Source organism: Chroicocephalus ridibundus, chromosome 1 (genome assembly GCF_963924245.1).
Source record: "Chroicocephalus ridibundus chromosome 1, bChrRid1.1, whole genome shotgun sequence".
Taxonomy (NCBI): Eukaryota; Metazoa; Chordata; class Aves; order Charadriiformes; family Laridae; genus Chroicocephalus; species Chroicocephalus ridibundus.
Genome location: NC_086284.1, coordinates 175,583,981 through 175,611,799, shown reverse-complemented (window position 1 = coordinate 175,611,799; position 27,819 = coordinate 175,583,981). Strand labels below are relative to the sequence as shown.

Sequence of the window (27,819 nt, the reverse complement as noted above, 5' to 3'; positions counted from 1 at the left end):
GTATGCTACATTGTTTACCTAATGCTGAGCAAAACCAAGCAGTAAAGCAATTAAGTTTTTTTTAAATAGTGCATCTGTAACAGCAAGCTTTAAAAAAAAATCTCATCCTGTATCTTTCAGAATAAAGTGGTTTGAGGAGTTTGGTTCATAACTCAAGTGTTCACTTATCGTATAGAATTAAACAGTGGTAAAAACATATAGAAAATTCTGAATGCCTTGTGCATGACTTCACACCAAATCTAAACTGGTGTTCCTATGATTCTATGATTCCTCACAGCCTCTCCTCATTGCAGCCTGCAATGACTAAGAGACAGTCATGGAGCTGGGAAGTTTTTTATTACGGAGTACTCATTGCTCAAAACCAAAACCTTTGCAGACATTTCTGATGAACTTTTCATGGGGAAAAGCTTTTTTTTCCCCCCCCTTTTCTGCTTCAGGGACAGGGTAAAATTGGTCCAGTAAAAACCTAAGTGACACAGGTGAAATCCAAGCTTCTACATCCTAACTCTTTGAACACAAGGCCTCATTTCCCATGTGTAGAGATTTACATTTGGACACCTGGCTTGTGTGGTGTTGTTTTGTTTTTTTTTGCCTCGCATCAGACTTGTCTTGGAAAGCAAACTTGTGTCAATGCCTCAATGTTTTTCCATCTGTAACGATAGAAATAATAATTATGTGCTTTGTAGATTGCAAACCTTTATGGAGATTGGATTGTAGCTGGAGGGAATTTTATGGGGAGGATCCACAGTGAACAAAAATATGAATGTTTTTCTTAATTTGCCAGAAATGCATTTCCTAAGTCACTAAATTACTAGGCTACATTTTCCTTGTACATCTGTTCAGGCTGAGTGCTGCTGACCAAGTTTTACCTCAATTCGAGGGGAGCTTCTGTTCAGTCATTTTCAGTGATGAGGAGCTCAGCTGGGTGCTTCAGTTATAAAATATCTTCAGTAATATCTTTTTTACTTAAATTTTACAAAAATCATTGACAAATTATGTAGGTTTTTCGAAGAACACATGGTCCTGCAGGGCTTGGGATGCCAGGAATATCTTAATTGACCTAGCCTGCTATGAGAAGTCTTTCTTTTTGAGTACTTGTCCGTATACTCTTGTACTCCAGCTTTGCATGGCCTCTACCTTTAACATCTCAGTTTCCTGTTCCCAAGCACTCCATGGGAAGTAAAGGAGTGAAATACAAGCCTTCTGTAAGGATAATCACTGTAAATTCAAAATAAATAAATAAAGACAGGTGTCTCAAAGAGGAACAAAGGTAGCACCTTAAAAGCAAATTAAAGCAAATGCTTCAGTCTTCTGGAGAACTCTACACTCTATGATAAAAACATTTTAGGGCAATAAAAACATTAGAATTGACCTAAAAACGAAACTGAAAATAATTATTCTAGTGGGTTGCCTTCTTTTCAGTCAGTATTTTCTGAAACACTTTCTCACTGTGTTTATATTTTCTTTGGTCTTTGAGTTTTGCCCTTTCACATAAAATACTGTTTAGAGAATGTTCGGGTGAGTGAGACCTGACCTGCTCCATCCGAAGACTGGAAATTGTTTTTGGAGGATGCTATTTAGTTGATATTGATGCTTCATTTGAAAATGGCCAATGCACTTGTAGTTGAGAAATTGATTGTAGCATGTCTGACCAATGTTTGACAACTCCTGACCACGAAGGCAAGTTAGATGCTCACCTGTTGATTTGAAGTTACTTTTTAGATTTATTTTCAAGTAATTCCAAGATGATTTCACTGTAAGATTGCCATTTTAAAGTGATAACATGGCTCTTCTGAAACCACTAGTAAGAACAGAGCTAAGTTTTCTTACTGAAAGCTTTGGTTTTAGTTTGATTCTGTGTGTTTATGCATGCAATGATGAAGACAAGTGGAGTTTTTTTTCTTTGTTTTTTTTTTTTTTTAAGTTTTGTATTTAAAATAATCAAAATAAGTGGCCAAGACATTAATTTTTGCCAACAGATTAATTTTTGCATTATGCAGATTTAAAGCACAGATTCAAACAAAAATGAAGAAAGCTTTCAGCTCTGCATCTGTTTGGGATCATTTGGGTGTTGCCTTTTTCTTGCTGCTGCTTTGGCCTTAAATAAAATGTATCTCTAGTAAGAACTGACAAATTCTTCCTTGAACAAACTGTAAAATCTCCTTAAGCAAACAAAATCAACTTTTGGATTAAGGGTTTTATTTATTTTTTCCATGTTGGTGCCTACACTTTTTCGTGCTTGAAAAGACATTCCTGCATTGCAAATTGCATGAGGCCAAAGTAGCCATCTACAGATGAGTCATCCTGTGGTGTTCAACTGGCTTGAGCATATGAAAAACTGGACGGTTTAAGCTGAAAGAAAAAAAATCTCCCACCAAACAAAACCCCATCTCATCAGAGAACTCTTTATTAGAATGTCTGGGCAATTAGGAAGAATTGCGTCCATTTACCTGTTCTGAAATTTTTTTTTACTGTGTTTTCCCAGTAGGGAACTGGGGGAGGGCAACTGGGAGGAGGAAGGTGCAGGGGGAACCATCAAAAAGGGCAGTCCAGGAAAAAATTATGGTCTTTTGTAGTTCATTGGAGGGAAGAAGTGTAGAATGGAATCAAGGAAGAAATGAAAATAATTTTAAGAGCTGGTTAGCTTAAATCTGAACTAAATAAGTAAGCAGTAACAATATTAAACTGAATGCAGAATAAACAGCATGCCACTCCAGCTTTGTAAGAGAATGGTGAAAAGGAGCTACCCCTTTCAATCCACCTAACCTTAAGCTAAACCCGGTCCAGCTGAGCTGACACAACTGTTTCCTAGGCTGTGCTGCAAACTGGAGCTGAGAGGAAATGCAGGTAAAAAATAACCCTTAAAAAAATCCCCCCAGATATCCCAGGTATATCTCTAGGAGTTATTTTAAAACTCAATCAATTCAGTTATATGGAGTCCTCATCATTGCCCTACAGACAGCTATACTGGCAAATATTGAGAGGAAAGCTGAGGTGCGGTGGCAGAAGCAAGGAGCGGAGAGTGAGGGATTTGGGGGAGTGGGTTAAAAGACCTGGGTTGCCTTGCTGCCAGCCTGTGGCTTTCAGCTTCTATAAGCCATTTCAGAGTATATCAGGGCAAACTGAAACACAGTTAATTATGTTTAAAGAATAATAAAACCACTGGCCTTCTTCAGGATGGTCAGTGAAGGATGAGCTGGAAAAAGCTGCTTTAAAAACACTCCAGCAGATGGTAGGAGATGGCATTGGGGTGACAAGCCATTTTTTTTCCATTTTGTTCTTATCTTTGGGTCGAGCATCCAATGAATATGAAATGGTGGCTACTACACAATACCAGTAGCTGTTTACTGGGCTCACACCTATTATCATGTGAGTCCTGATTTGTCACATCAAGTACATGACAGCATCCAAGTGCGATTTGAATAGACTGGCAAAGCTTCTGAACAAGGCAGCTGCAGAGCAGGACCACCAGCAGAGCAGATGAATATTACCCCTTATTTAGAAGCTATTCTTAATGCACTTTAAAAATGTATATCGTAGCTACTTATTAAACTATGCAGCTCTTTCCCCTGTCATCTGCGTATTGGTTGTTCGGTAGAACTTGGCTGCTGATTTTTTTCCTTTTGCCAAGTCTTGTATTCCCGTCTGTCTGTGATGTTCTCACTCTGGCTGGCAAAGTTGTCAGTCTGGACCCCGTTTCATTTGGTTAGCTCTATTTTATTCCGTCTGCCTGGCTTTCGAAGCACACGCTGACAAGAATGTATTCTCTGTCTTTAAGGCAGCAGATTTTGATGGAGGTGTGTTTATTGTGGTCATAAATGAGTTGTCTGAAATAAGAACAGTTAAAAAAAAAAAAAAAAGTGGTGCTCTACTGGAGCCAAGCATTTGTTACGGAAGAAAGTTAGGCTTTTGTTTGATTTTTCAGCATTTTAGACCTTGAGTCATTTCCAGTGTAGGTTGCATAGCAGGTACGCAGATTGATTGAGTTGTCGTGTATCACATGTATCAGATGATGGTACCTGTCAGCAGCTAGGCTTGCACATGTTAAACCACCAAAAGTGTAGGAGGAGGAGAGGGGAACCTGACTACTGGAGAGAGCTGTGATCAATTTTGTAATTATAGAAAATATGCAAATTCAGAGGCCTAATTCTTTTGTACTTGCAATCTCCAGCTTGAGAGCAAACCCATTAATCAACATTGCAGTACACAGTCTTCTGTCCAATTAGTAGTACAAAGCTAATATAAACCCTACTGTGCTGCCCTTTTTTCCTTTTTCTCTTTTTTTTTTTTTCTTTTTTTAAGTGGGAATGGAGCTGGACAACATTAGCAGTTAAAAAGATGGGGCAAATGCATTTAAAGCTCATTTTTAATATAATGGTTATGATAAAGTATTTATTGCTGTGTGGTTTATGTGTACAAACTGCCTTACAGAAATAACTAAACCAGATGCATGTTCCACTAATGTTTCACTGCTACAGCATGGTAACATTTTACCAGATCAACATATTGTTGGTACAGAGGGTTTGCTACACTAAAATGAGGAAAACTCTCTTTTCCCATCACTTATTTGATTAAAATCCCACCCCCGCCCCGGGAGCCCTGTCTCACATGTGGAATTAGTTATTGGTATCTATAACTTAACGTGAACCACAAATTGGATTGCAGAATGCATCATCTAACCTTCTGTGCTATTATAACAGTATTGGTTTTGTAAAAAGCAATTTTCTTGGAGGCCCATATTTTATTTAAGGTAATGATGTAAACCTGGGGTCTCCGTGGATGACATGGTCAACCACCAAACCAAGTTTTATAAAACACTACTTTCTTTTATGGTCCTGGAACAGCCTTAGTTGTGGGTGATGTGTATGATTCCTGCTCAAAGTAGAACTTGCTGGGTATTAGATGAAGCTACTGATTTTTGAGAACAGTCTAACCTTGAAATAAGCCACTTTATGCATTCTTTACTCCTTGAAGTCGCTACTTTTAGAATTTATCATGCTTTGGAAAGCAATTTCAAAGTAAAATGCTGTTCTTGATTTAAATTTGCAGTTTTGTCATTCTCTTCCGAGGAACTCCAAAGCATTAGCAGTGTGGTTGTCGGTCTTGCTGGTTTTTCACCTCTTCTCCATCTACAAGTTATGCCATTCTGCAGCAGTGTTTTATCACTGTTTAAAATATAGCTTGATGGTTTATTTTCTGCTTGTTTTCTACAATCTAAGGAATTTTATTATGCTTGAACTTACCCACAGGCCTGGATATTTTGGCAGATCTGATTGGTAAGCTATTATTTTGTAAGTTATTTCTCTCAAACACTTGTGTGGGTATGGTCCAGCCTTAGTCCTGTGGCTTTGAAATGCAGTGTTAGGGCAGCAGCCACTCCCTTGAAGGACAGACCTCGTCCTTGGAGTCACATGTTTAGTAAATGTATTTTTCCTTGAGACTGCTTTTGTCTCACTTAAAAATAATAAATAACTTACAGCTTCAAAACATGACCTGACCTCTCGCAGGTTCATTTTCTCTAACGAGAGCTGCATATTCAAGTGCACTAAGCTGTTAAATGTTGCATTTGTGCACTGTAACCTTTTGTATTTGAAGAGCTGAGGAAAAGATTGGGAGCTCCACTGCCAGCTGGGGCCCCATTTGTTCCCTAGCTGTGATCTCTCATTCTGTGGTGGTCAGCTGGGGGTTAATTCTTCTGGCAGCTTTAAATCTGTACAAAATCGTGGAAATGCTGAGACGAATGTGCCTGCACATACATTGCTCATATTTGCGGATGAGCCAGCCTGGTGCTTTTCTCTTCACTCTGCTGGATGGCAGCAGCATGAGGCCTGTATGGTCTTGACCATCGCTCCCCCTCCCCCTAGCAGATATTTCCTAGACAAAAGAAGCTTTTTGCAATTTACTTCTTTCTTGACAATTTCAAGTAGCTAATACTGTTGTTTCCTGTAGTTCCCACAGCTCCTTGCTGCTTTTCCTTTTGATCCTGAAATAAGAAAAGCAAGATTGGCCTCCACTATCTCTCTTCTCAGAGATATTGATCTCCTGCAGGTCCCTGTGATGTCAGTGGAGTGGTACTGAATTGGACATCAATATGTATAAATAGCTGTTGTTTCCTGAAAATATTTTAACGGGGTGTTTTAAACCACTGAAACAGATCACATATGACAGAAATACAGCGTCCTAAGGCAAATTTAGCAAATGTTGTGTTTTGTGGTTTTTTGCCTTTTTTCTTTTTTATTGTCTTTTTGTTTGGTTTTGGTTTTGTTTTGTTTTTAAATGAGGAAACATAAGATATCTTGCTGAAGTCACTGGCTTAAAACGGATTATATTTTAATATTAAATCTGTAATGTCTGTCGTAGAATTGCTACTAAAATCTGCTTTACTTTTGTCTACCTGCTTGAAGTCTACAATAATATTTTGGAGACTGTATTTGAGAATTCCTCTCTGGAAAGGTGGAAAAGACAAAGGCTTCTTTAATAAACGAGTAAGTAAATGGAAAAAAGAGAAGCCTTTTTCATATTCACAGGGAGTGTGAAGACATGAAGAACCTTCAGTTTAACAGAGAGGTTAGTTTGCAAGATAAAGGTTGTCACTGTCTTCAGTCTTGCCTAAGATTTATACCGCATGGTAGCATGCAAAGTATGCTGTGTGTTCTTCCATTCTTCCCTCTGGTTTAAAAGGGATCTCTTCAGGCGCAGGGTGAAAAAGCTTCCAGGGGATTGCACAGTTGGTGTTAGCACTTATTTTTCATTCTGAGGTTACATGCTAATTACTAATATCAAGAACGGCGTGACTTTTTCATGGTGCTGTTTAATTACAGGTTATTGGTGGGCTTGCCACTTTGCAGTTTACAAAACTTGTGCAAATAGTATCGATCTGGCAATGTTGCTCTCCTAGCTTTTAATGTTTTCAAAATATTTAATGAATCAAGTTCAAACTTACCACAGTGTGTAACAACTGTGTTTCAGAACATTAGGAATATTTGCAGGTGTTGGATTTTCTTCATCTTAGTGACTACTTTAGCTACCTAATTGAAGAAACTTTGTAAAACTGTGTTTTTCTGACAGCTGGCAATTTTCCTGTTTAAAATATCAGTATTAAAGAACAGTTATATTTCATGCTTTTTGGTAGGGATGGTCAATGTATTAAGTATTTTACGCTAGAGATAAGGGGACTGTGAACTTTGAGGTGTAGGAAATACATGCAGCTTTGGCCCATCTTCAGTTTTCCGTTTGTTCACGAGCTGGAAAGCTGTGTCCTGTTTCCCTCTAGCTCTGCTTCTCCCATGTGTCGGTTGTCTGGGTGCTGGCCACAAAATGGGAAAAACAACATACAGTGCTAAAGCTAAGTGGTGTCTCAGTGAGTGAAATGTCTCCTGGTGTAATTCCTTTCATGTAGATTTGCTGCAGGAGTTACACCTTTCTGCTTAAACCTGTTTTGGTGCCTTGGTTAAAATGCATGCATTCATGATCATATTCGTCAAGTATGTATCCCTTGTGTTTGTTAAATGCCAGAAATTTTATACCTGCACCTTGCATACAAATGATCAGTCGTGAGTACTTTACATTAGCCTCCTAATGTCATGTTTAGGCACTTAAATGTCCTGATTTGATGAAGTGCTGCGTGCTTGTAGTTCCTGGTGAGCTTTACTGAATGAACCCATGGCACTTGGTTGATCACAGCTAAATAGCAAGTTAGACTGTCTGCTCCCAGCAGTCAGGGCACGACTGAGTAGTGTCAGAAGAGAAAAATCTGTATGTCCCCAGTCAGAATCAAACAGATTAGGGAGCAGGTGCAGCTTCTGGATGCTCTCAGTTCTGACTCCCAGCAGTGCGTCACAGCACCTTTGGGAAAGATAACAGAGCTGAGAGTATGTGAAGATCAGGCTTCTGATTTTTTGAGCATCTTAACTGCAGTCACCTAAGTTTCAGAACTGTAGTGCTCGGAAAGCATTGCCCGCGTCTATTCGATAGAACTGGATTCTCAAAGACACTTGTCTTCCTGGAGTCCTACCCAAGACTACTCATGTACTCCTGGTACCTGAGCATGATCTCTGATTCCAGACCTGTGAGAACATGCTTTGAAGGAGCAGGAACAGATGGAAACCCCGAGCCACGAGGGAGACTTTTCTCTTGGTATTAGGTTTAATTTTGAATTTCCTGGCTTATGCTCATTTTTGCTTAAGTCGTAATGATTTAATGATTATGTGCACGCTTTTTCCAAGGTGAGTGATTCTAAACATTAACCTATGTAGACAGTTACAATATTAAAAAGAGGGAAAATATAAGTATATGAGATTTACTGTGGAAACAGCCAGTTGTGATAGAATGCAGCAAACACTTTCTGGCATATTTACTGGAGGAACTGAATGATATTTTGTACGTATGCCTGTATTTCTTTTTCCAGCTGCAATGTAGATTAGGTATGGGGAGAGAAGGAACACAGGCTTGCAGTCCTGTAGCTGACTTTATGGGTCAGTTGTTTGGAGGTAAATTTCTAGCCTCAGTAACCTTGAATGTCTCTTAGAAAAGAGAAGAATCCCTCGATGCTGTGGATAGTCCACATTGGGCAAAGGGAGGAAACAAAATATTTTTTGTTCCGAAGTTTCTAGGAAACTAATTGAAAATGCACATGAGGAAATTATGTTAAAATTATCCAGAAGCTTTTGGGGGAAGGGAGGGAGAATTTGCGTACTTTGTGCTCTTAAATGCCAGGTAGAACATGTGTACCTTTTTATGATCAGAATGGTAAGACTTTCAGACACATACACTTCTAAGGCTGTAGATTTGATTGGGTTGTGCAAAAGTCAGAGCTTCTGTGACATTTAATCACCAAAATCTTGTTTTTCTCCTTGACAATAAAATATAGAAATAAATTCCCATAGCAACGAAGTCTTTAAAGTGAGTGCAGGGGCATATTGAGTTAATAAAGGCAATGAGGGAGCAGAGGAAAAGAGAGGGTAGAATTGTATTGAGTCTCTGTAAATTCTTTCTCTCCCAGAAAACAGGACTTCGGGGGTTATGGATAAATTTTTTGCATGTTTTAGTCTGCATGTTTTAAAAGTATCTTGGGCAGCTTGTACTGCTGTAGAGCACAATGAAGCTTGCATCAACAGCAGTGTTTATTTAGTAGGAATTCTGAGATTATAGTTTATTTTTAAAATATACATTTATTGTAGTTCCATCTCTTATTTGGAGACTTTTATCCTTAAAAGACATTATTAGAAGTGGCAAAACACCGCAACAAAATAGCTCTCAAGAGTTTTAAAATAGAAGCAATGCCAATTTTTTTAACTTTATTTCTTGTTTCTTTGGACTACTTTATATATAGTATTTTTGGCTTCTTGTAATTTGAAATCTGTGGAAAGTAAGCATTAGCAATTTTGTAGAGTGATTTTTGTTGTTATTGTTGGTTTTGTTTTTTGTTTAAACCATTATGTATTTTTACCTCTTCTGACCCGAGCTTTTAACCAAGAACTTGACTTTTTGTCAGTAATTCTGGTTGAGAATATGGATTAAAAAATACCTGGTTCCATGGTTTTGCAATCCTGTTTATTTACAAAGAAAATCCCAAGTATAATTTCTCCTAGAACAAAAAGTATCAAATTCTGTATTTTTATCCCAGTTCTAAATCCCTTTCACCTAGCATTGCAGAGCTCCCTCTTGTATCTTACTCAGGAGGAAGTTACCTGCATAATGTATATTTTTATCTTGCTTTCTTTGCACCTTATGTGATCTCTTACTGATGCACATGTATACATATCTCTCATGTAAAAAAAAAAAAAACAAACAAAAAAACCCCCAAAACCCCTAAAAGTCCCACAAACAAGCTAAATAAAACCACTCACTCCAACGCAAACAAAAAACCCAAACAAAAAAGAAGTCCAAACAAAAGCAAAACCAAAAAAACACCCTCAAAAACAAAATAAAACCCACCCTACCTTCTGTGCATGCATCTTTTTTCTGGTAGTGACATCTTTCCTTGGAAGAAGAAATCAACTGATTATTTCAATCAACTTCTGTAAAAGATATTAATGGTAAGAAACTCTTATCTTAATGGTAAAACGTAGAAGCATCCAAGCTAGCTAACTCAAGGAACCTTGGTACAGACTGCAAAAACAGGTCTAAAGGCAAGGTAAGTAGATGGGTTCCTTGGCTGGCTGATACTAGATTGGTGTTAGTGCACAAAATTTGAAGCTGGCCAGGCAGATACATATACATTGGTCGTGATTTGACCTGAGTATTCATGAGCCCTCTTTTTATCAAGATGCACTGCAGTCAAAATAACTTAGCACTGTCATTGTCTCCGGCCCTCTAAAATCAGAAGAAAGTGTTAAGAATCGAGAGGTAAATGTTAACTTTGGAAAGTTTTCAGTTGCTTTCTGTTTTGCAAATCTATAGAGTAAATCTTTTCAGGATAATCCTGAAGTTTGAAAAGGGGGAAGAAAATTCCTTGCAGGATGAAAATTGTGCTGCTTACTTGCTTTTAGGGTACAGTAAAACGAAACTGTGAGCTGGCTGCAGTTGTGGCAGATTACTTCATCTCTAAACAGCACCACTTTTTACCTGCAGTTACACTTTAGGTGTTGTATGTAAGCCAAATTTAAAAAAAAAAAAAAAAAAAAAAAAGAACAAGCTGCTATGTTCGTATTCTAATTATTGTTTTGGTAGCTCTGTGATGATGTATTTTGAAGATGTGTAGTTTCTAAATTGAAATTTAAAAAACCATGTCTCTCTTAAATCCATCAATTTTTACTCTATAAAATTGTTTTTGCTCCATCATAGACCATGATATATATGGTACTGTATTAGCTCTAGACCCTTTCAAATAACTGTATGTACCTTGGCACTGCCGTGCTCGTGATATGGTGTGTTGTGAGCAATCTGTGCATAGTAACAAAAAGGTTGATGTGTCCTTGTGCTCTCAGGTTGGTCTCCAAGGCTCTGCAGTACCCAGATGGCTCCTCTGTGCTCTGATAATTTGATAATAACCCTTGCCATCATCATGTGAAATAATGAAGATATGAGTGTCTGTGTAGCTTCTTCACTAATACCTGCCTTGTTCATATTTATGACTGAAATCTCCATCCAGTAAGGAAGTGATGTATTTGTTAATAGCTACATGGAATAGATCTCTCGTTCAGTGGTAGCCTGGTTTCCTACTAGAAATAAATTCAATCTGAAATGATAGCCTTATTCTGAAACAGCAGTGATTTGGTAGGTTTATTAATGAAAATAATGCTCCTTGACATAGTCCTTAATGCTCAATGTTTTTAGCTTCAGGTCTAAACCAATCCTAATTAAAGCTTCTTTCCCCGCCCCCCCCCCCAGCCTCTGTATTCAGAGGAAAGAGTTTCTGTGCCTGCTTAAGTCCAGCTCTTTGGTCTAGCTGCCTAAAGTGTAAGGAAGAAAGGGACAAATGAGTAATGAAGGGTTGATTAAAAAGCTGGGTGTACAACATGGAAGCAAAAATTTGCGAATCTATACAGGCTAACCATTCCTATATTAATCAGCAGAGATGTTCTTATAAGCCAGAAGATGTAGCACCTCTCCTCTGCCCTTATTATAGGCAGTGTTTGTAGGTTTGCTTATGAGTTTTGGCAGACTAGTGAAAAGTGAAATTTTATAAAATTTTATTTGATATGTGACCTTGCGTTCTGTGGCACTTGGTGGTTAGCAACCAACATATTGCCTTGCTGGTGTAATAAATTCGTGTTTTAATACAGTTGTTTTACTTGTAGTGTAGCAGACAGCTTCAGACCCTCAGGGGGAGCTTTTTAAGTCTGTCTGTCTGTCTCTTAGATGGTCTGCTTTGCTATTTCATCCTCTTGGCTTGGTTACAGTATTTTGATTAAATGTTACATTAGTATCATAGACAAACCCTTTGAAATATTCAGATTCGTTTTTAAAAAAGGTATTTAAAAAAAACCCAACAACCCACAAAGCAACATAAATGTCCAAAACCTCATTGTAGACTTAACCTTTTTGAGTGTCCCAAAGCTTTGCTGCTTGGCATCAACAGGCTTTTTGTGAGCTCGTTAACGTGAAGAGTTGCAGCAAAACAGCTCAGAAATTTTCTCACTAAAAGTTCTAGAAATGCTTTTTAAAATAATATGCATTTGCATCTTGTATCTTGTTGAATCCTTCCAGGAAACTCAATTTTCTATGCATTAAAGCAAATAAGTAAATTGTTTTCCATTATTTTTTTTTCCTGTTGGTAATGTTGGTGGCTGTGGAAATTCAAGTACATTGTTTTCTCTATACATAGTTTTTTGGTAATCTGATATATTCTGCCATTAACACTCTGCTACAGCTAATTGTGAATTACATAGGCTGCTTGCAGACGTATAGACTCCTTGTGGAAGTTTGTTTAAATGTAAATGTCCAGTTAACATTATCCCAACTTCAGCAGTTCCGCACTTGAATATATATGTGTGTATATATATATAGTATCTCTCTCTATATATATATATAGAATATATATACATATATTCTATGTGCTGTCCTAAGAGTGAAGCCCACATGGTTTTAAAATGGGACTGTAGTATTTTTCTGTGTGATGTTCTGTGAATATCCTACTGAACCCAGAAGGAGGGCTTCATGCTCAAAAGTTGTTCTTTTTTTTTTTTTATTTTCTAACGGTATTTAATGATCTAATAGAAGCTGTCCTTATGATATGCTTAAGCCATCATAGGTGCAACTCTACTTGTGTGTAGGGAACAGTGATATTCTTCCTGGCTGTGAAAATGATTTGAAAAGTAGTTCTTCTGTCACTAATGCTAAACTTTTTTTTTGAATGAACAAACATGTTTGCAAGATCCTGAAAGTTCTTAGTCAAGATTTGCTTCTCAAATTTTGCTTTGGTTGCTGTATTTTCTTGGTGTGTAGGCCATGAATGACTGGGCCTGAAGACAGAGTATCTAGAGATACACCCCTCAAAATGGGAGGCAGTTTAAACAAGATCTAAACTGTCAAAGGATTGGCAAAAAGGCTTTTAGACTTATGACAAGTTAATGTGTGGTTTTCAAAGTCCTTCTGCAACAAGTTTCTCTTGATATCTTTCAAGTTACGGGAGAAATAGCAGAATAGGGAAAGATGACTGTGTTTTGGGTAGCTTTTCCCTAATGTGCAGAGAGAAAATCTTTCATTTGTTGGAAACTACTGTGTCCTTTGGATGGTAAAAAATTTAGGCGGTGGGTAATACAGGTAAATAAATCCTAAATGTTTACCCACAGCTACTTCAGATAGGAAATGTCAATGCAGCCTGGCTGCCACTCAAGTCTGGTTAATCAATTTCCACATTAAGCATACCATTTGGACCCCACTGGACACTAAGGACTTTCCATCTAAACTTAACAGCAGCAATGGACTTTAAAGGATTATGGTTCTACTAGAAGATTTCTCTGATATTGAAGTATGGGATTATTGTATGTATGCCTTAATTTGGGAGTTTAGATTTTTTTTGTAAGGTTTGTCGCCATCTCTAAAAAACTGTGATGTTTTTCAAAGACTGCTCAAAAAATTATGTGGATGAAGATCACATTGAAATGCTTGATGCAAAGTCAAAATTCCTATTGCATAATCACAGTTAATCTGCTTTAGCCTGTTTGAACTGCCTGTCAGGGACATCCAGATTTGATATGTTGCAGAAAAGAATACAAGATTGTCATGGGGCTACTTAAATATGAGAGAAAGTTGTGGGTAAGTGACTGGAAAATACCAGGATCATGACATGATTTTGTACCCAAGTGGCATTTTTTCATGAAGTTAACAAACGCTTTTAATAACAAACAACATTACTTTTGTAAAGGGGAAATAAAAGAATACATGGACAGATAAATCTTTCAGAAGAAACCCGAGGGCAGTGAAAACCAGAATGATTTAATGGTTGCCAAAAAGAGTGACGTGAAAGACACTGTTAGCAACAGAGAAAGGGAAGAACTTCATTAGAGACCGTGAGGAGGGGCTGAAAAAAACAACCCTCACCCCCTGAAAAGCCCCCCTCAAAAACTATGCAAAATCAAGATGCCGACTTTGTTACTAAAATAATTTTCTAAGAATAACAGACCAGTTTGAGCAGCTGGGAAACAAGGAAGAATGTACATGAAGTTAATCCTATTTTTTTTGTTTAGAAAGATTGTAAAGTAAAACAAGATGATGAAGAGAATGGAATGTAATAAGAAAAATATGAATTCATAATGTTGTTGAATCTTGAGTTCAGAGTTTAAATTAGAGCTCAGGCTTTAAAGTTTTAGTTTCCCACTCAGTAGAAATCTTAGTATACAGAGAGGAATGTGTGTGTATTCATGTTTTGATATGCATTCATTTAGTAAGTAGATCATACACTGTGCTAGCACTAGACTTCTGAAGGGATGGTGGCTCATCTTACCAAGAAATTCTGAATTTTTAAATGTAAAAATTTAATTAAATACACAGATTCTTTGCAGTAGTTTCAAAAGTTTGTTGTCTGAATTTTGAATCCTACATTTCTGTTATATTTCATATCCTTCTCAATTTTGCTTTAAAAATAATTCATATTGGTTTTGTTAAGACTGTTACCGCGGGGATGAAAACCTAGGTAGCTGACAGACAAACCAGAGGGATAAATGACTGTCACAAATAACTGGGATGTTAGAGGCTTATATTTGGGTCTGTATTATTCTATGTCTTTGTAAGTATTTTATAAGAGTTGCTTAAAATGCACTAAGGAAATTTATAGAGGATTTTGTAATTAAAGGACTCAAGTATAACACAAGTGAAAGGAGATAGCACAAATGACAGCTCTCAAGCTAACAGAGGTAATCTTTTTGAGGTCATTTGAAACATTTCCAGATGACTAAGATAAATACCTCTTTTATGTATCTTGTCCTTTTATTACAACAGAGGATCTCAGAAGCATGCTTTTTTTGGTTTTGTCCTACTAAACTCAACCCCTGTGCCTTTGCACCTTGCCCATCTGCTGCGGTTTTTATGCTGCCAAGTGTTTCTTTAATAGGTGCTCTGTTGTGCTCAAGTATACATTTGGAACTGGAAGAGGGGACCTAAACTTAATGACATGAAATTTCAAAGTGGCTTTAAGAGATGAGAGCAAATTTGCTTGTAAGAAATGATAATCTAAAACTAATGATCACATATGTTCTCTCAGGTAAATGAAATTATTACCATACCTAAAGTTGCGATACAGATTTGCCCTTCCTATCTTCCACTTACCATTTACAAGTATTGCGAAGTTATACTATTAACTGTGATTTCAGAAGAGTGCCATTGGGATTGAATTAAAGAGGGTTTAGGCTCCTGGAATTTATGAAGATATGTGCAAACATTTAGGCACTACTACCAAAAATGGATTAGAAATGTGGATATGAAAATTTGTTTGAAAAAATGCTAGTTAATGCAGTGGATTTGTTTGAAAACAGGCCAGCTGTGTAAAGAAAGTTTGGGTGGTGGTGGTAGAAAATACAAACCAGATGTTAGGAGAAGAATATGAAAATCCTAATTGTGAAAGCGTGTCCTACTATATCTTCCTAAAAATGATAAGGATCAGTGAATTTAACCTGAATGTCTCTGTGCTGTGGTAGGAGAAAAACCATCACTAAAATAGATTCTGTGGGCTATATCATTCTGCCATAATGCAAGAATGAAGTTATTCCTTGCTATATGACTTTTTGACATTGAAAGCCAAAACTTTTTCAGAATTTTCTCCACATGAGATGATTATGGGTAAAAAAAGTTAGACACCAGACCAGAGCAGCAGCAAGTCAGGGGCTAGATACTTTGATGTTTTTTTATCTATAAGGGAAGCTAGAAAAGAAAATATGCCAGGTCAGCATAAAGATGATTGAGAGTTGACTGTTAATTTATAAATAATTGAATAACAATGCTTGAATGGACTTTTTTTCATGTCCTCTAGCAAGGAATGAGCCTCTCTTATACCCGATTGTGGCAATATTCCTCCAAGTTAAAGATGGAAACCTGTTACACAGGATGAATAGAGCCAGGTTGGAAAAGTTTATAATCAGGAGGAAAAAGGTAGATAAATCATGGAAGCGGAATGTGTTATTAATTCATAGTGAATTGTCTCATATCTTTAGATCTTGCCTTTACCTTCATGCTTTGTCAGAAGAAACACATCCTATAAAAATATAAATCTGAAAAGAGAGAGGAGAAAATACAAGTTGGCCATATATGCTCATTTGTCAAGACAGGTCAGTCCTGACTCTGCCATAACCACACAATAGATCAGGCCAAGACCTGAACAAGACATTTCTTCAACTAGTTTCTGTGAAATAACCCTTTGCTTTAGAATAACAATATCATACACACCAAATGTAGACACAGTTCATTTATACATACCCATACAGTAGACTTGTCTTAGAAGGCTTTCTTTTAGTAAAAATAAAAGCAATTGCTCTCCTGTGAGCTCTGTTGAGTCCCAAGGACACAACTGTTTATTGTTGTTTTAATGTGATCAATGATAACCTCAAGGTGAAAATTTCAAAGTCTTATCTAAATATATAATCTTTAATATTCCAGCAAGAAAATGAAGTAGCAAAAAAATCGCTGAACCTGAGAGACCTGCTAATTGTCTGTGCATCTCTATCAACCATGTCGAAGAGATACTTTGCCAGTGAGATTGCGGTGTGCATGTCTCTCTCTAGGGCTAGTAGAAATTTTTATTATGAAGAAGGATTTTAAAATGCATTTGACCAATCTTACTTTTTATTGTCAACTGTTTGGATAAATAGCAACTGATTTAAAGCAACTCAGCCAGACGTCTGAGTGACAGCAGATTTTTTGAGTTCATGGGATAAGCTGAAGAGCTTTTAGCATATTTTAACATTTTATTGCGTATCTCTGGAAAATACTAGCCTCTCAGAAGGTTATGCTGTTGTGTCTCTCTCCTGTCAAGTCATCATAAAAATATGTGTGTGGAGCACCAGGGGGTCCTCACTTCCTCTACCCATCAAACCTAGAAGGGAAAATATTATTCCTCCAAATTAGTGAATGTTACATTTTTACAGAAAGTTGAAGTCCCCTGCCTTCTGTTTTGTTAACTACTTTATGTATGATGCCACTTAAAACCAAACTTGTCAGTCTGAAGGTAACATCACTAATGAAAGTTGATGAGTCGGTGTATGTATAATGAAGTCTTCAGACCCCAGGGTGCTTTTCAATTATTAAGCAAGAGTAAAGCTTGTTGAGATCTGCATCACTGAGATGGCTTAGGAAAAAGCCAGTGGGAAAAGATAAGTCTTAAGCTGACAGTTTTAGCATTTAATCTGTAACTGCACAGATTACTGCTAGTAGCACATTCCAGGCATGAACCAGGGAAATACAGTCTCATCAGCCCAGAGCTGTAGGGGGTATCAAGGTGTCTGGCACAACCATGGCATGAAGAGCTGCAGAAACCAAGGGAACAGGCTGGTTCAGCAGCATTGTCCCTTGTGCAGAGACGCAAGGGGACAACATTTTTGAGCTTGCTTCACCCAAATTCGAAACAAAGACCTGATGCCAAGTACTGGAAGTAGATAATTTGTTATGAGTCAGAGAAATATAAATTTATTAAAACCCATGTCTGCGAGTTACAGGTGATTAACACAATTATTTTCCCTTCTATGTATATTCCTTTTCTAATTCTTCAAGTCCTGTTTTGTACTCCAGAGGGAATTTAATTTCAGAACTCTTCCTGATAATACTAGAACCTCAGCATTTTTAGCCATCGTAACTTCTCCCCACCCCTTCAACAAAATAATATTGTTGATACCGTCCTCACAGTATCCTCCTAAAGCAGCTTCAACAAGAAGATGCCACCTCCAAACTTATTCCTAGAATTTATAACCCAGCTATAAAAATCATCTAGGTGAAAATTTAGCACAGAGCATAAAGTTTCATTCTTTGGAAAGTGACAAAAAAAATAGATTTAAATTATAGATAGAAAATTATCAAGTTTTAGCTCACAAAATAGTTTTAGAAAGTTAATCTTCAGATGGTGTTGTATCAGAAACTAGTAGTGGTGTTTTAGTGTAAGTTTATTTTAAAGAATACACAGCTTACATTACCTTGCTTGGCATTTCTGTCCACCTTTCTACTCATTTACTTTAGTGTCCATCAGTCAAGGCGAAGGGAATTTGACAGAGGAACAATGCTCTCAAAGCATTGAGAATAGACAAGAGAATATTGAGAATATTGAAGAGAATTGAGAATTGAGAATATTGATTCTCTATTGAGAATAGAGAAGAGACATCAAGTTGTCCTGAGAGAAAAAATAACTCAGGAGCACCTTGTTAGGCACCCAAAATCCATGTAGCAGCAATGTGTTCTGAGTTCTGAAAAATTGCATTGTAGCAGGCACAAAGAGTCTGGTCGTGGGATGTGCCTTCAGTGGAGAGCAGGCTTCGTTAGTGCTAGTTCTTACAAGCTAATCATGTGTAGATGTCTTAAAATATTTTTTTTTTGTCCTTTTTCACTCCTCCAGAAATACATAAACTTTTAAGTATTATGTAATATTGATATGTATTCCTACTCCCCAGGTGCTATCAGGCAGAAGTAGGAAGGTATTCTGTAGGAAAATCTGAATTTGAAACAAAATTTTCTTTCCATCCTCATCACTTACATGGGAGCTGTTCTTATGTAGCCCAGCATCAACTGATACGAAAACCCTTCCTCATTCAAAATATTCAGAAACAAATAATAGAATAGGCTTTGTCGGAAGGTGTGTTTTCAGTCTGGCTTTTTTTTAAGGCAATCCTGGAAAAGGATTGCTACTAAACTATTCCTTTCCATATGGACCTGCGTCCAGTGTGACCCATGTCATGTTGTTTTCTCTTGTCATTTTGCTTTCCCATCTTTTGCGATGGGAATTCCAAAGCAATACTCTGTGTATGGTTTTTAGGAGAGTCTGTATAGTATGCATGTACAAAAAAGTTAATTTTAATACAGTACAAAGAGAAATGCTCATCGATTAGCTGAAAAATTCTCCACCTTGCGGCCAAAATTTTAAATATTTACAGTATCTATTAAAAATGTTCTTTAGGTTTTCTAGCATTTATTAATTGCTATAAAGGATTATCTCAGAAATGTATCCAAACAAGGAATAAAATGTTTGTCTCACATGACAGTGCCTCAAAGTCTAGATTTTGTCCCCGGAAATCTGGAAATATTTGCCCTTTTTTTTTTTCTTTTCCCTATTGGTCAGCATTCTCTGCTAAAATAGTTCCCGTGTGCTATGTTTACCAACACATATTCAACTTCTGGCGTGGCAAGACAAGTAGGAGTTTTAGGTATCTCGGGGACTGGCAGGCAATACCATTGAGCCAGTATTACCATTGGCAAGTTCATTATTCTGTCTAGATTCTTTTTCTGTGGATTAGGAATAATAATAGTACGCTATTTCCATGATTTCTAATTGCAGCTATCCTCTAAAAATCTTAATTTCTATAGGCTGGTTTCCTATAAATTTATTGATGTATTTCTGGAAGTAGTAGAGATAAACAGCTCAGAAGATTTCAGGGCGAGAAACAGGGAGGAATGGGATTGTCTGTAAATGGTATTTATGGTGTAAATTCTTCTTCCTTGAAAGTCATGCTTTATTTGTGGTTTCAGGTTTCAAGTATGAATGGAGTCCTTTTATGAAGTTTCTAAGAGACCGGTAATTTTGAAGACAATCTTTTTTATCTGTATGATGCTTTTACTGAGAAACTTTCCAAATAAGTCTTAAGGAGAAAACAGATATATGGAATATCCAGTCTTAAAATTTGGAGATTAGTGTGTGTCAAGAAAAGGCTTGGTGTTGGAAGAATTTCAGAACATGGTCGTTTTGTCTAATGGTAAAATTACAGCTTTTCCGTTTATAGTTTTACATCCTGAATTGAACTCCATCAGTAGAGGTGTTTGGTAACTTTTCTCATCTACCTCTTTATTATAGTACGTTTAGGCTCCACTGCTTTAAGAGGAATGAATGCCAGTTAAATTAAGTGGTGGATCTTCCTTTCTTTTATGGATGTTAACTTTATCAGGCTCTAATCAGTTCTGCCAAGTTGCATGATTTACAATGGCTGTGAAGATAGCACGATAAAGATTGGAAATACCTTAGTCTTTAGGGAAATGTTGTGATTTGCATATAGATCTTGTAGTTTATGGAGGAGATATATATGCTGTTAAGTGATAAGTTTCTTCATTTGAGCTTCATCTGTTGCACTGGATACTGTAGCAGCACAAAAACCTGCTCTATCTTCATGTTTCTGTTAGCAGGTCTTGCAGTTACCCATCAAGAGTTTGCTGTTCACTGAAGATAAGTTAGTTTGGTGCAATGGAGGTTTTCTCTTAAAAAGGTGGTAATTTCTCACCTGTACAGCCTTCCTTACTGGCCTACAGATTTGCGGCCTCAGGTGGGTCATGTTTGCCCGTTATACCAGATGTGCAATCCATTAGGAACTTGCACTGAACACTTCACTCTTACTTAACAAAAGATTTCTGTAAAATAGCATGACTGTTGACCACCTGGGACAAAGCCAAAATGCGAGGAGGTGCCCAAAACGAAAGGTCAGATTCCATGGGTTTACCCAGTGCCTCCCCTGCTGCTTCCCTCCTCCTGCTCTCCGTACAAGCGCTACACCTGATAAAGCACCACCCAGCATTTCCCAGCAGGGTCATGAGTGCTGAAAGCCTGTCAGGAGATGATTGACAACTTGATGGAAGTGCCTCAGCTGGACCATGATGGCCAAACCAGGCAGCGTTCCCACTAGACATATTTATCTAGGAATTAACACAATTACTCTAATCCATTGGACAAGTTGTCTAATCTCATAGGTTTGTATAGCAGAGAAGGTGTCTGTAAGAGTGTCAGAGCTGTAGGCATAATTAACACACACTGATGATTTGCAATCGTTGTGGAAAAATTGTGTGGGGCCAGGAGATAGCTTTCTAAATAACTTCTGAAAATTATTTGTTAATCTTTTTTAGGCTTTCTCACAAGACCTTGTTTAGTGCATGCAAAGTGCTTGTTACATGATTTAGAAACAAACAGGTATACCATTGCTTTAAGTTATTCATGAAAGTATTTCCCCGATAGCAGGCTATTAAGAGAAATTTTTGGAAGGTAGCCAACTTTTTGTACAAGCTGTTTGTAGTTGCCCAATGGCTGTACAAAGTAGCATCCAAGACAGACATGAGAAGGTAAGAAAAACTGAGCTAATTCCTAAAAATAGGCTTTACATTCCCAGAGATGTACATGTTACACTTTTCAGGCTCGTGTTCCTATTTGAACTTTGTTTCCAGGATAAAGCACTATTTGAGTTGTCTGTGAACATTGCTCCATGACCAAGCACAGTGTGCGCATCTTTCTCTAGGTATAAAGCTGTCCCAGAGATCCAGCTGACTGGTCATGGAGAAGAGATATGCTGCCTTACAAAGTACAACTTTTGTAGACATTCAGTAATTTTTAGTGTTTGCGTGTCAAACACACGTTCACTGTACCTAGTTTGCTCTTCATGATCTCCACTGTCCAGTTTCCTCTAGACGTAGTGGAGGAACACGGGGGGATTTGGGGGCAAGTTATATGTTTGGGTGAATGATTGGGATTGCTCTGATTTTTCAGGTTTTTCATCCTCTAATATCTGCTTTTTTATGGGCGAGACTGTTGAAAAGGCATGTGATTATGGCTATGAAAACAGCAGTTAAGCATATTCAGTAATATTTTTTATTTATCACTCTGTTTACAGTTCAGGCACACAAACTGGTGAAGGCTTAGAGGAAGTTTTTGACTTTGGATAACGTAAAGACGATTAGCCAACCAAAAATATCTCCAAGTAGCTCCCTTCATTCTCCATTTGCTTATCTACCCCAAAAGCTAAGCTTGGATTTCTCAAAGCTTTTTTAACCCTCTTTAGACTCTGCTGGAAACTTTCAGGCTTATCGCTAAGCAGTTAATGTTAATGAAACAATGAAGGTAGTTAATTCACAAAAGGAAATCTGTTTAAGCTGGTGGTTATGGTCAGTTGGGAGCTATCATGATCCTCTGAAGAACAATTGATTCATTCAGCCGAGTTAATTTACCATTGTAATGGCGTAAAAAAACCAAAACCAAACCAAACCAAAAAAAGCAAAACAAACAAAAAAACCCAACAACAAAACCACCAAACAAAAAAACCCAACCAAGCACTGAAACCCTCAAATTTATGAAAAATTATGCAGTCTCTTTGTGTTGTGGAGATTGTCTATGTCTAGTTGAAGATGTTCCTGCTCATTTAAAGGTCCCTTCCAGCCCAAGCTGTTCTATGTCTAGCAGAATGGGAGAGTTCTCAGTTACTGCAGCGGATCCAGCTGAGTCCCTGCCAATTCATTGTATGTGTGTTGTCTCTGCCTTCAGTACCTGAATTTTTTCTCCAGTCTGAACAAGGATAGTTTATCAAAAATGTCAGTGCTTTAAACACTTCATCTTTAGTCCAGTTACTGGCGCATTTTTCTTTTGGCTCACTTCAGGCTGTGTTGTTTCACTGTCACACAGGTGCCTTGCAAAGCTCCTTCTGCTTTGTTTTATTTCCTGCTGCCTTGCCGTGCTCTTCCCTTACTCCCTACCAATCTGCAACCAAAAGAGGTGACCCAGCCGGCTGCCAAAGAGGGAGTTCTCAGGTGGGACAGCTGGTGGGAAGGGAGAGGAGAGAAGAGGGGTCTGTATCCCACTGAGGGTCGAAGTGGGCAGGGGAGGAAGAGCTGAGACTGAGGTGGGAGGGCAGGGAGGGAAAGCAGAGTTTTTAGCTGCTGCTTCTGCTCAACTGGAGCAAATACAACAGGTCTCAGGAGCAGGTTCCTGTACCGTGTCTTAATCCCATTCATGTTTTGTTCAGTGACATTTCTTATTCTTCAGAATACGCTTCCTGAAATGTTTTGCAATGCCCTTTGAGAAACCTCGCTATTAAACTATTGGTAAAAAGTTTTACTAGGTATGTGGAGGGGAATTACTTTAATGTTAGCAAAGAAAGAACATAGGGACAAGGGGATTAAATAGTGAAAGATTATGTAACAGAAGTAAAGAGTAACTTTATTGCAGAGTTATCTAGTAGCTACGCTTGTGCTTGGTGCAAGTTCTATAACCTTCTACTTTATGCTTTTGAATTGCTGGTTTTGTTTGGTGTGGTTTTTTTTGTTTTGTTTTTCTTTTTTCGCTAAGGTTATTAATTTTGTGTGCTCTCACAATCTGCAATCCAAAATGCAGTTACTGTGTAGGGGAAAACAAGCATGATTTTGCTTATATATTTATTCTTTACTGAGATTTTCAATGGTATGACTTAGCAGGTATATGCCGGCTATTCAGATAGTTCTGAAGAGGTTTGAATGGTACACTTTCAAGCCAGTAAGATTTAAAGCTGGGCCATTATGATTCAATTATGGCTCTTAGAGGATATAAAATCACGTTGCTGAGTCAAAAGAAACCATTTTTCCTCCCGTGTATTTTGGGCTGGAGGGAGAAGTGTTATATTGTCAAATTATTTTAATCTAGAGAATTTTGATTAAAGTTCAGAAAGACCTTGCACATTTGTAGTTGGTGTTAACACAGTCACAATGACATGGTCAGGACTGCAAATGACTTATTATCTGGAAACTCATTCTATGGAGAAGGCAAAATGAAGTTTCAGGGGATTTAAAATGTAGTGTTCCACTCTTCAAAATATGTTCTTCTCTTGCTCTTACAAAATTCTTTTCTTTAGCAATCAGTACTCTTTCCATTTATTAAAACAAGCTGAAATGGTCGTCTTTCTTTGCTTTTCATTTTTTTTTTTAATTTTTTTTATTTGTTTCAACCCTTCCATTAATGTATAGCACAAAGGAATCAAACAGAATGGTTGCATAATGACACCTAATATGTTTATACTTGAAAGAACATTATTTAAAGTACTCAGTCATGTGTATCTGTCCAGATCAAGAACTCAGTCACAGCATAAAGGGTTTTGGGGTTATGTTTTTAACATTCCTCACATAAATACATCAAAGCTCAAGTATTTCAAGAGCAACCCAAGTTTTTTATGCTTCAACACGCTGATGGATCTGAAGCAAAAACAATGTGCCACTTTTCCATTTGTTTTTTATTGAAGAAAGGATATTTGCAGGAAAAAAGATCTCTGTGTAGTGATGCAAGTTACCTTGAGCGTTAGCTAGATGGCACTGAAACACACTTGTGCTGCTGTATTAAAGTGACTTGTTTGGAGCTATCTTTGTTAAATGAAATTTCAGTAATAAGGTATCTCTTAGCTGATTCTTTTCCTTTTCAAACCATACATATATATCTGTAAGTCTTCATCTGTATGTATGCTCCTGAATGTACAAGCCTTTTCATATCGATTAATTATGTTGTCACAGAAAGACAACATGAGATGGACAATGCTGGAATTTTTGCAAGCCATATTACATTTTTGGATTTTTATTTTCAGAATTTGAAAGTCTGTATTTTAACATACAAGGGATATCCTTTTCTTTTTCACTGATTTGTAAAATAATCTTTTCCAGGTTACAGCTATAGAAGGACAGCATGCTTAGCATTAATGGCTCTTTAAAATAAAAATTCTGCATGAATTGCAATTGTGGGATAAAAGAGAAAAATTACTCTCTAAGAAGTTAGCAGTTGTTCCAGCGATACTAGCTGCATCATCAGAAAAGGTTAGATACTACCCTACTTGGGGTCTGCTGCTGTCTGGCATTGTAAATTGTTAGGAAATACTCAGAAGACAGGTGAATTGGCATAAAATATTCTTGTTGGATAGCTTCAGGGTAAAAATGAACAAATTCTAGCATGCAAAAAGCAAAGCTCAAGCACTTTTTCCTCATCTGCATTTCTTTCCAGGAAAAAACTTCGTTCTTGCAAAATGCTTAGACATTCTGCATTATTCTGTACTCATCCACAGTGACTTAAAGAACCTTAATGCACGCTTCTGCTGTCTCCCTACCTACCTCCTCCTCAAGCTGCGACTGTTGTCACTTTTGAATTTTTAGAACTAATCCCGATACGCTGAACCACTTGTAAACAAACAGGTGTTTACTTAAAGATCTTTGTCGTTGTACTTTTTGGGGGGGGTATGGTTTGCACAGCCCAGCCAAGTTGGTTATTAGGTTCCTGTCCTCAAAGGAAATGATTAAAAGGCAATAATTGAATCTGGCGGGGAAGTGACAGGTCATGAGCAAGTGTATTGAACATCTTACAGGCTCAGGTTGAGCCCTGGGCTGGAGGAAACTCCTCCAGGACTGTACCCTAGCTTAGATTCCAGGCAAAGACAGCCCAGCTTTCTGGGCTCTCTTTTTAATCTCTTCTCTACCTGGTGCGGTAGGTTTTGCTCCTGACCTTAGAGAAATGCTAGATTTTTGCTGTTAGTTGCAAAATGCTGTATGTTGGTTTATCTTTTCTATTTGGAAAATCAGAAGTTAATACAAAGAGAAGTTGCCCTTTTATTCGATAAGGTTTCTTTCTGTCAGGATCAATAATATTTTTAAAACAAGTGTCTTTGTATGCAAAGAATAACTTATTGACAGTACTTTCAAGATCACTTTGTGCAGTTACAATTGGTGTGTCAGTTTTCTCAGCATTTTAAGCCTTATGTCTTAGGCTGGTGAGGCTGTCTCAGACAGAGGTCTGAGGTGTGTCCTCTCTGGACGAGAGCATGCACCAAGAATCTTTAAAACTTTTAGAGGTTGTTTTTTAATACAAATATTAAAATAAAGCAGAATCTCATAGAAGAGAGAGAACAGATATGCTGGGCAATGTATACTCAAATAGCTGTGTTTGAAAGCAGGTTTTGTCCTTGACTATTTTTGTCCCTGCAAGGGGAAGGCCTCTTTATTTTCCCCTTGTTTAGATGGATCCTTGTGGTCTCTGGTAGGTGTCTAGAAAAGTCTGCCTGTTGTCTCAGACACCTGTTTCCCTGCTTTACTCAAGCCTCCTGTTCTCATTCTCATGGCTTGTTGCTTCCCACAACTTTGTCTGTTGTCCCCTGCACTGCAGCAGCATTTTCCAGTTTGGTGCTCTCTGAGAGATTGCTCCCTCCGCCTTCCCAGCATCCCACTTGGACCAGCGTGTAGCTGCCTGGTAAAACAAGCCGTCAGCCCAATGCTCTTCTGACAAGCCACAGCCCTTTAGCAAAACATACTCATACTGTAAACTGTGAGCAACGAATTATACACTTGTAACATCTGTCCCAGTGAGAATCTCAGCTTTCACGGGGAAAAAAAAAAAACCCAAACCATTATACATAGTCCTCATGGTTTTGGCCAGTGCTTAAGAATGTAAACGTTTTTAATCTGGGATTTCAGAAAGCAAATAACAAAAATTAAAATGAAGTGGGTTTTCTAGCTTTCCAGTTATTTCTGTGATAAGATTCAAAGGCTGACTGTGGGTTTGACAGAAGTGAGGTCAGACCCAGCTGTTAACGTTCTTGTCTGACGGAGGTCTGCTGCAGGCGGTAGGTGGTGTTCTTCATAATTTAACTGTTGGTTTAAAGCCCTCTTTGTGTATGCTTGTAGTATGTGGAAAGTATGTAAACCTTTCACACAAGCACTTGGGCCAAGATGCAAAGAAGGACTTAGGGGCACAGTTGATCCTAAATTATTACATTTGCTCAAGTCCAAAAGGTGGGTCTTCAGGTCCTGTTCATCTGTCACTTGCAGTTGAACTGGGTCCCTAGACACCATCCTGAAGTCCTTAAGCAGCTGCTTTTAGGCATACACTGACAAGTTTAAGTGCAGAGCTCTTGTGAAGCCTATCTAGGTCTGCGTACAGCACCCACCTTTACTTCTGTGCCATCAGGATTTCAGAGTGCTTTGTCCCGCTTGTGCTCTAGCACACTAGGGCTGCTGTATGCCCTATGAGCTCTAAGCAATGAGTATGTATGTGCTCAAATAGATACTAAATTAATTACTTTTCTGTGAGATACCAGAGCTCAGGTGTCCTCCAAAACAAAGGACTCAAGTCATGCTTACTTATGTTCTTTGTCAACTTAATCACTGCATTGCATGCAGAATCAATCAACTTTGAGAAAAGAAAATGACAGTCTTAGGAGGACAATATCTGTATAGTCTGGGGTCTGTCATAACAAATACAGACTGACGTGGAAATTCTAGTTTTCCCTTGAGAAGAAGGGCATCTCCATGATTCTGGAAAGTCACTGACAGAAAGGAAGGAAAATACATTGTTTTCCAAAAAAAGGTCCAACTGCCTAATTCTTCCATTGGTGATTTTGAGACTCGAGTAAAGTTTCTAAGAAACTAAATCTGGCATTTTTTAGAGACTAGCCTAGATGTAACTTCACCTAGAGTGTTGGTTTCTGTGGAGTCCATCCTTAAGGCATTTCGCTTTCAAACATTTAAGATGTTGATGCTTCCAATCTGGTAGGTGATTAAAAATGGAGTCACTGGAGTTTTCAGCCTTGTGATGTTTTTCATTATTTTCATAATTTTCATCATTTTAATATTAGAAACATTAATCTCGGAAATACCTCAGACAAACAGGCCAGCAATACTGAAACTCTTTGTTTCAGAGAAGTACAAATACCACTACAGGGTAGTCTTTAAGTTTAGTTCCTGTTTAGATATGTGAATTGTGGAAGATGTAATTTTTAATAACTGGAAAAATGTCAAGATCCCTTCAGAGGGACTCCTGAAAAATTTAGCAGTTGTCACTTCTGTCCCTGCATGTATTTTAGTTAATGATTTTTCTGTTCTTGTGCAGATAAGAAGGAATTTTAATGAAACTCACAGGTATGTAATTTAAAAATGTTAGCCTTTTCAGTCAAATTTTTCATCACTGAAATGAATATTGCTATCCAGATAAATCCATAA

At 37.7% G+C, this 27,819-nt stretch overlaps 1 protein-coding gene across 2 annotated transcripts in view; it reads left to right on the top strand.

The window, feature by feature from the left end:
* Window positions 1-27,819, top strand: part of TMTC2 (transmembrane O-mannosyltransferase targeting cadherins 2) — a 257,774-nt gene that overhangs the window by 103,704 nt on the left and 126,251 nt on the right. Inside the window, exon 1 of one of the 2 annotated variants that reach the window (XM_063322847.1) lies at window positions 8,062-8,225. The exons of the other annotated variant lie outside the window; for it this stretch is intronic. The gene's annotated coding sequence lies outside the window, so the exon portion shown is untranslated. Of the gene's footprint in view, window positions 1-8,061; window positions 8,226-27,819 lie in introns of those variants that run through there. 2 annotated transcript variants of the gene reach the window in all.